The 5,000-nt window shown below is 47.7% G+C and overlaps 12 non-coding genes and 8 pseudogenes across 12 annotated transcripts; all 20 read right to left on the bottom strand.

Moving 5' to 3' along the window:
• Window positions 1–3: 3 nt before the first annotated feature.
• Window positions 4–122, bottom strand: LOC141360656 (5S ribosomal RNA; annotated as a pseudogene).
• Window positions 123–263: 141 nt separating this feature from the next.
• Window positions 264–382, bottom strand: LOC141360984 (5S ribosomal RNA; annotated as a pseudogene).
• Window positions 383–502: 120 nt separating this feature from the next.
• Window positions 503–621, bottom strand: LOC141360795 (5S ribosomal RNA). The gene has a single exon (XR_012367057.1). It is a non-coding gene; the product is annotated as a 5S ribosomal RNA (ribosomal RNA).
• Window positions 622–762: 141 nt separating this feature from the next.
• Window positions 763–881, bottom strand: LOC141360784 (5S ribosomal RNA). The gene has a single exon (XR_012367056.1). It is a non-coding gene; the product is annotated as a 5S ribosomal RNA (ribosomal RNA).
• Window positions 882–1,022: 141 nt separating this feature from the next.
• LOC141360545 (5S ribosomal RNA) lies at window positions 1,023–1,141 on the bottom strand (annotated as a pseudogene).
• Window positions 1,142–1,268: 127 nt separating this feature from the next.
• Window positions 1,269–1,387, bottom strand: LOC141360889 (5S ribosomal RNA; annotated as a pseudogene).
• A 130-nt stretch (window positions 1,388–1,517) lies between these two features.
• LOC141360773 (5S ribosomal RNA) lies at window positions 1,518–1,636 on the bottom strand. Its single transcript, XR_012367055.1, has one exon. It is a non-coding gene; the product is annotated as a 5S ribosomal RNA (ribosomal RNA).
• A 141-nt stretch (window positions 1,637–1,777) lies between these two features.
• Window positions 1,778–1,896, bottom strand: LOC141360761 (5S ribosomal RNA). Its single transcript, XR_012367052.1, has one exon. It is a non-coding gene; the product is annotated as a 5S ribosomal RNA (ribosomal RNA).
• Window positions 1,897–2,036: 140 nt separating this feature from the next.
• LOC141360544 (5S ribosomal RNA) lies at window positions 2,037–2,155 on the bottom strand (annotated as a pseudogene).
• A 140-nt stretch (window positions 2,156–2,295) lies between these two features.
• LOC141360543 (5S ribosomal RNA) lies at window positions 2,296–2,414 on the bottom strand (annotated as a pseudogene).
• Window positions 2,415–2,554: 140 nt separating this feature from the next.
• Window positions 2,555–2,673, bottom strand: LOC141360427 (5S ribosomal RNA). Its single transcript, XR_012366941.1, has one exon. It is a non-coding gene; the product is annotated as a 5S ribosomal RNA (ribosomal RNA).
• Window positions 2,674–2,814: 141 nt separating this feature from the next.
• LOC141360947 (5S ribosomal RNA) lies at window positions 2,815–2,933 on the bottom strand (annotated as a pseudogene).
• A 120-nt stretch (window positions 2,934–3,053) lies between these two features.
• Window positions 3,054–3,172, bottom strand: LOC141360278 (5S ribosomal RNA). The gene has a single exon (XR_012366791.1). It is a non-coding gene; the product is annotated as a 5S ribosomal RNA (ribosomal RNA).
• A 128-nt stretch (window positions 3,173–3,300) lies between these two features.
• On the bottom strand, window positions 3,301–3,419 carry LOC141359890 (5S ribosomal RNA). The gene has a single exon (XR_012366376.1). It is a non-coding gene; the product is annotated as a 5S ribosomal RNA (ribosomal RNA).
• A 129-nt stretch (window positions 3,420–3,548) lies between these two features.
• Window positions 3,549–3,667, bottom strand: LOC141360750 (5S ribosomal RNA). The gene has a single exon (XR_012367051.1). It is a non-coding gene; the product is annotated as a 5S ribosomal RNA (ribosomal RNA).
• Window positions 3,668–3,787: 120 nt separating this feature from the next.
• On the bottom strand, window positions 3,788–3,906 carry LOC141360317 (5S ribosomal RNA). The gene has a single exon (XR_012366830.1). It is a non-coding gene; the product is annotated as a 5S ribosomal RNA (ribosomal RNA).
• A 141-nt stretch (window positions 3,907–4,047) lies between these two features.
• LOC141360329 (5S ribosomal RNA) lies at window positions 4,048–4,166 on the bottom strand. Its single transcript, XR_012366842.1, has one exon. It is a non-coding gene; the product is annotated as a 5S ribosomal RNA (ribosomal RNA).
• A 129-nt stretch (window positions 4,167–4,295) lies between these two features.
• LOC141360740 (5S ribosomal RNA) lies at window positions 4,296–4,414 on the bottom strand. Its single transcript, XR_012367050.1, has one exon. It is a non-coding gene; the product is annotated as a 5S ribosomal RNA (ribosomal RNA).
• A 120-nt stretch (window positions 4,415–4,534) lies between these two features.
• LOC141360437 (5S ribosomal RNA) lies at window positions 4,535–4,653 on the bottom strand. The gene has a single exon (XR_012366951.1). It is a non-coding gene; the product is annotated as a 5S ribosomal RNA (ribosomal RNA).
• Window positions 4,654–4,794: 141 nt separating this feature from the next.
• On the bottom strand, window positions 4,795–4,913 carry LOC141360770 (5S ribosomal RNA; annotated as a pseudogene).
• Between the last annotated feature and the right edge of the window lie 87 nt (window positions 4,914–5,000).

Raw genomic sequence — 5,000 nt, 5'->3', positions numbered from 1 at the left:
AAATGCTTACAGCACCTTGTATTCCCAGGCGGTCTCCCATCCAAGTACTAACCAGGCCCGACCCTGCTTGGCTTCCGAGATCAGACGAGAGCGGGCGTGCTCAGGGTGGTGTCGCCGTAAGCGAGCGCTGACTCGATTCGAGAGCCACTTCAAGACTAATGTGGCAACGCCATGCCATCGGCGAACGCTTACAGAAAGGATGCATTTCTGGAAAAAATTTATATGAATAAATAATTAAATAATTAATTAAATAAAGAATTAAATGCTTACAGCACCTGGTATTCCCAGGCTGTCTCCCATCCAATTACTAACCAGGCCCGACCCTGCTTGGCTTCCGAGATCAGACGAGAGCGGGCGTGCTCAGGGTGTTGTGGCCGTAAGCGAGCGCTGACTCGATTCGAGAGCCACTTCATGACTAATGTGGCAACGCCATGCCATCGGCGAACGCTTACAGAAAGGATGCATTTCTGGAAAAAATTATATGAATAAATAATGAATTAAATGCTTACAGCACCTGGTATTCCCAGGCGGTCTCCCATCCAAGTACTAACCAGGCCCGACCCTGCTTGGCTTCCGAGATCAGACGAGAGCGGGCGTGCTCAGGGTGGTGTGGCCGTAAGCGAGCGCAGACTCGATTCGAGAGCCACTTCAAGACTAATGTGGCAACGCAATGCCATCGGCGAACGCTTACAGAAAGGATGCATTTCTGGAAAAAATTTATATGAATAAATAATTAAATAATTAATTAAATAAAGAATTAAATGCTTACAGCACCTGGTATTCCCAGGCGGTCTCCCATCCAAGTACTAACCAGGCCCGACCCTGCTTGGCTTCCGAGATCAGACGAGAGCGGGCGTGCTCAGGGTGGTGTGGCCGTAAGCGAGCGCTGATTCGATTCGAGAGCCACTTCAAGACTAATGTGGCAACGCCATGCCATCGGCGAACGCTTACAGAAAGGATGCATTTCTGGAAAAAAATTATATGAATAAGTAATTAAATAATTAATTAAATAAATAATTAAATGCTTACAGCACCTGGTATTCCCAGGCGGTCTCCCATCCAAGTACTAAACAGGCCCGATCCTGCTTGGCTTCCGAGATCAGACGAGAGCGGGCGTGCTCAGGGTGGTGTGGCCGTAAGCAAGCGCTGACTCGATTCGAGAGCCACTTCAAGACTAATGTGGCAACGCCATGCCATGTGCGAACGCTTACAGAAAGGATGCATTTCTGGAAAAATTATATGAATAAATAATTAAATAATTAATTAAATGCTTACAGCACCTGGTATTCCTAGGCGGTCTCCCATCCAAGTACTAACCAGGCCCGACCCTGCTGGGCTTCCGAGATCAGACGAGAGCGGGCGTGCTGAGGGTGGTGTGGCCGTAAACGAGCGCTGACTCAATTCGAGAGCCACTTCAAGATTAATGTGGCAACGCCATGCCATCGGCGAACGCTAACAGAAAGGATGCATTTCTGGAAAAAAAATTATATGAATAAATAATTAAATAATTAATTAAATGCTTACAGCACCTGGTATTCCCAGGCGGTCTCCCATCCAAGTACTAACCAGGCCCGACCCTGCTTGGCTTCCGAGATCAGACGAGAGCGGGCGTGCTCAGGGTGGTGTGGCCGTAAGCGAGCGCTGACTCGATTCGAGAGCCACTTCAAGACTAATGTGGCAACGCCATGCCATCGGCGAACGCTTACAGAAAGGATGCATTTCTGGAAAAAATTTATATGAATAAATAATTAAATAATTAATTAAATAAAGAATTAAATGCTTACAGCACCTGGTATTCCCAGGCGGTCTCCCATCCAAGTACTAACCAGGCCCGACCCTGCTTGGCTTCCGAGATCAGACGAGAGCGGGCGTGCTCAGGGTGGTGTGGCCGTAAGCAAGCGCTGATTCGATTCGAGAGCCACTTCAAGACTAATGTGGCAATGCCATGCCATCGGCGAACGCTTACAGAAAGGATGCATTTCTGGAAAAAATTATATGAATAAGTAATTAAATAATTAATTAAATAAATAATTAAATGCTTACAGCACCTGGTATTCCCAGGCGGTCTCCCATCCAAGTACTAAACAGGCCCGATCCTGCTTGGCTTCCGAGATCAGACGAGAGCGGGCGTGCTCAGGGTGGTGTGGCCGTAAGCGAGGGCTGACTCGATTCGAGAGCCACTTCAAGACTAATGTGGCAACGCCATGCCATCTGCGAACGCTTACAGAAAGGATGCATTTCTGGAAAAAATTATATGAATAAGTAATTAAATAATTAATTAAATAAATAATTAAATGCTTACAGCACCTGGTATTCCCAGGCGGTCTCCCATCCAAGTACTAAACAGGCCCGATCCTGCTTGGCTTCCGAGATCAGACGAGAGCGGGCGTGCTCAGGGTGGTGTGGCCGTAAGCGAGTGCTGACTCGATTCGAGAGCCACTTCAAGACTAATGTGGCAACGCCATGCCATCTGCGAACGCTTACAGAAAGGATGCATTTCTGGAAAAAATTATATGAATAAATAATTAAATAATTAATTAAATAAAGAATTAAATGCTTACAGCACCTGGTATTCCCAGGCGGTCTCCCATCCAAGTACTAACCAGGCCCGACCCTGCTTGGCTTCCGAGATCAGACGAGAGCGGGCGTGCTCAGGGTGTTGTGGCCGTAAGCGAGCGCTGACTCGATTCGAGAGCCACTTCATGACTAATGTGGCAACGCCATGCCATCGGCGAACGCTTACAGAAAGGATGCATTGCTGGAAAAAAATTATATGAATAAATAAATAAATAATTAATTAAATAAAGAATTAAATGCTTACAGCACCTTGTATTCCCAGGCAGTCTCCCATCCAAGTACTAACCAGGCCCGACCCTGCTTGGTTTCCGAGATCAGACGAGAGCGGGCGTGCTCAGGGTGGTGTAGCCGTAAGCGAGCGCTGACTCGATTCGAGAGCCACTTCAAGACTAATGTGGCAACGCCATGCCATCGGCGAACGCTTACAGAAAGGATGCATTTGTGGAAAAAATTATATGAATAAATAATTAATTAAATGCTTACAGCACCTGGTATTCCCAGGCGGTCTCCCATCCAAGTACTAACCAGGCCCGACCCTGCTTGGCTTTCGAGATCAGACGAGAGCGGGCGTGCTCAGGGTGGTGTGGCCATAAGCGAGCGCTGACTCAATTCGAGAGCCACTTCAAGACTAATGTGGCAACGCCATGCCATCGGCGAACGCTTACAGAAATTATGCATTTCTGGAAAAAATTATATGAATAAATAATTAAATAATTAATTAAATGCTTACAGCACCTGGTATTCCCAGGCGGTCTCCCATCCAAGTACTAACCAGGCCCGACCCTGCTTGGCTTCCGAGATCAGACGAGAGCGGGCGTGCTCAGGGGGGTGTGGCCGTAAGCGAGCGCTGACTCGATTCGAGAGCCACTTCAAGACTAATGTGGCAACGCCATGCCATCGGCGAAAGCTTACAGAAAGGATGCATTTCTGGAAAAAAATTATATGAATAAATAATTAAATAATTAATTAAATGCTTACAGCACCTGGTATTCCCAGGCGGTCTCCCATCCAAGTACTAACCAGGCCCGACCCTGCTTGGCTTCCGAGATCAGACGAGAGCGGGCGTGCTCAGGGTGGTGTGGCCGTAAGCGAGCGCTGATTCGATTCGAGAGCCACTTCAAGACTAATGTGGCAACGCCATGCCATCGGCAAACGCTTACAGAAAGGATGCATTTCTGGAAAAAATTATATGAATAAATAATTAATTAAATGCTTACAGCACCTGGTATTCCCAGGCGGTCTCCCATCCAAGTACTAACCAGGCCCGACCCTGCTCGGCTTCCGAGATCAGACGAGAGCGGGCGTGCTCAGGGTGGTGTGGCCGTAAGCGAGCGCTGACTTGATTCGAGAGCCACTTCAAGACTAATGTGGCAACGCCATGCCATCGGCGAACGCTTACAGAAAGGATGCATTTCTGGAAAAAAATTATATGAATAAGTATTTAAATAATTAATTAAATAAAGAATTAAATGCTTACAGCACCTGGTATTCCCAGGAGGTCTCCCATCCAAGTACTAACCAGGCCCGACCCTGTTTGGCTTCCGAGATCAGACAAGAGCGGGCGTGCTCAGGGTGGTGTGGCCGTAAGCGGGCGCTGACCCGATTCGAGAGCCACTTCAAGACTAATGTGGCAACGCCATGCCATCGGCGAACGCTTACAGAAAGGATGCATTTCTGGAAAAAAATTATATGAATAAATAATTAAATAATTAATTAAATGCTTACAGCACCTGGTATTCCCAGGCGGTCTCCCATCCAAGTACTAACCAGGCCCGACCCTGCTTGGCTTCCGAGATCAGACGAGAGCGGGCGTGCTCAGGGTGGTGTGGCCGTAAGCGAGCGCTGATTCAATTCGAGAGCCACTTCAAGACTAATGTGGCAACGCCATGCCATCGGCAAACGCTTACAGAAAGGATGCATTTCTGGAAAAAATTATATGAATAAATAATTAATTAAATGCTTACAGCACCTGGTATTCCCAGGCGGTCTCCCATCCAAGTACTAACCAGGCCCGACCCTGTTTGGCTTCCGAGATCAGACAAGAGCGGGCGTGCTCAGGGTGGTGTGGCCGTAAGCGAGCGCTGACCCGATTCGAGAGCCACTTCAAGACTAATGTGGCAACGCCATGCCATCGGCGAACACTTACAGAAAGGATGCATTTCTGGAAAAAAATTATATGAATAAATAAATAAATAATTAATTAAATAAAGAATTAAATGCTTACAGCACCTTGTATTCCCAGGCGGTCTCCCATCCAAGTACTAACCAGGCCTGACCCTGCTTGGCTTCCGAGATCAGACGAGAGCGGGCGTGCTCAGGGTGGTGTGGCCGTAAGCAAGCGCTGACTCGATTCGAGAGCCACTTCAAGACTAATTTGGCAACGCCATGCCATCGGCGAACGCTTACAGAAAGGATGCATTTCT

Source organism: Misgurnus anguillicaudatus, chromosome 23 (assembly GCF_027580225.2).
Source record: "Misgurnus anguillicaudatus chromosome 23, ASM2758022v2, whole genome shotgun sequence".
NCBI classification, from domain to species: Eukaryota; Metazoa; Chordata; class Actinopteri; order Cypriniformes; family Cobitidae; genus Misgurnus; species Misgurnus anguillicaudatus.
This window is presented reverse-complemented; position numbering and strand designations above follow the sequence as displayed.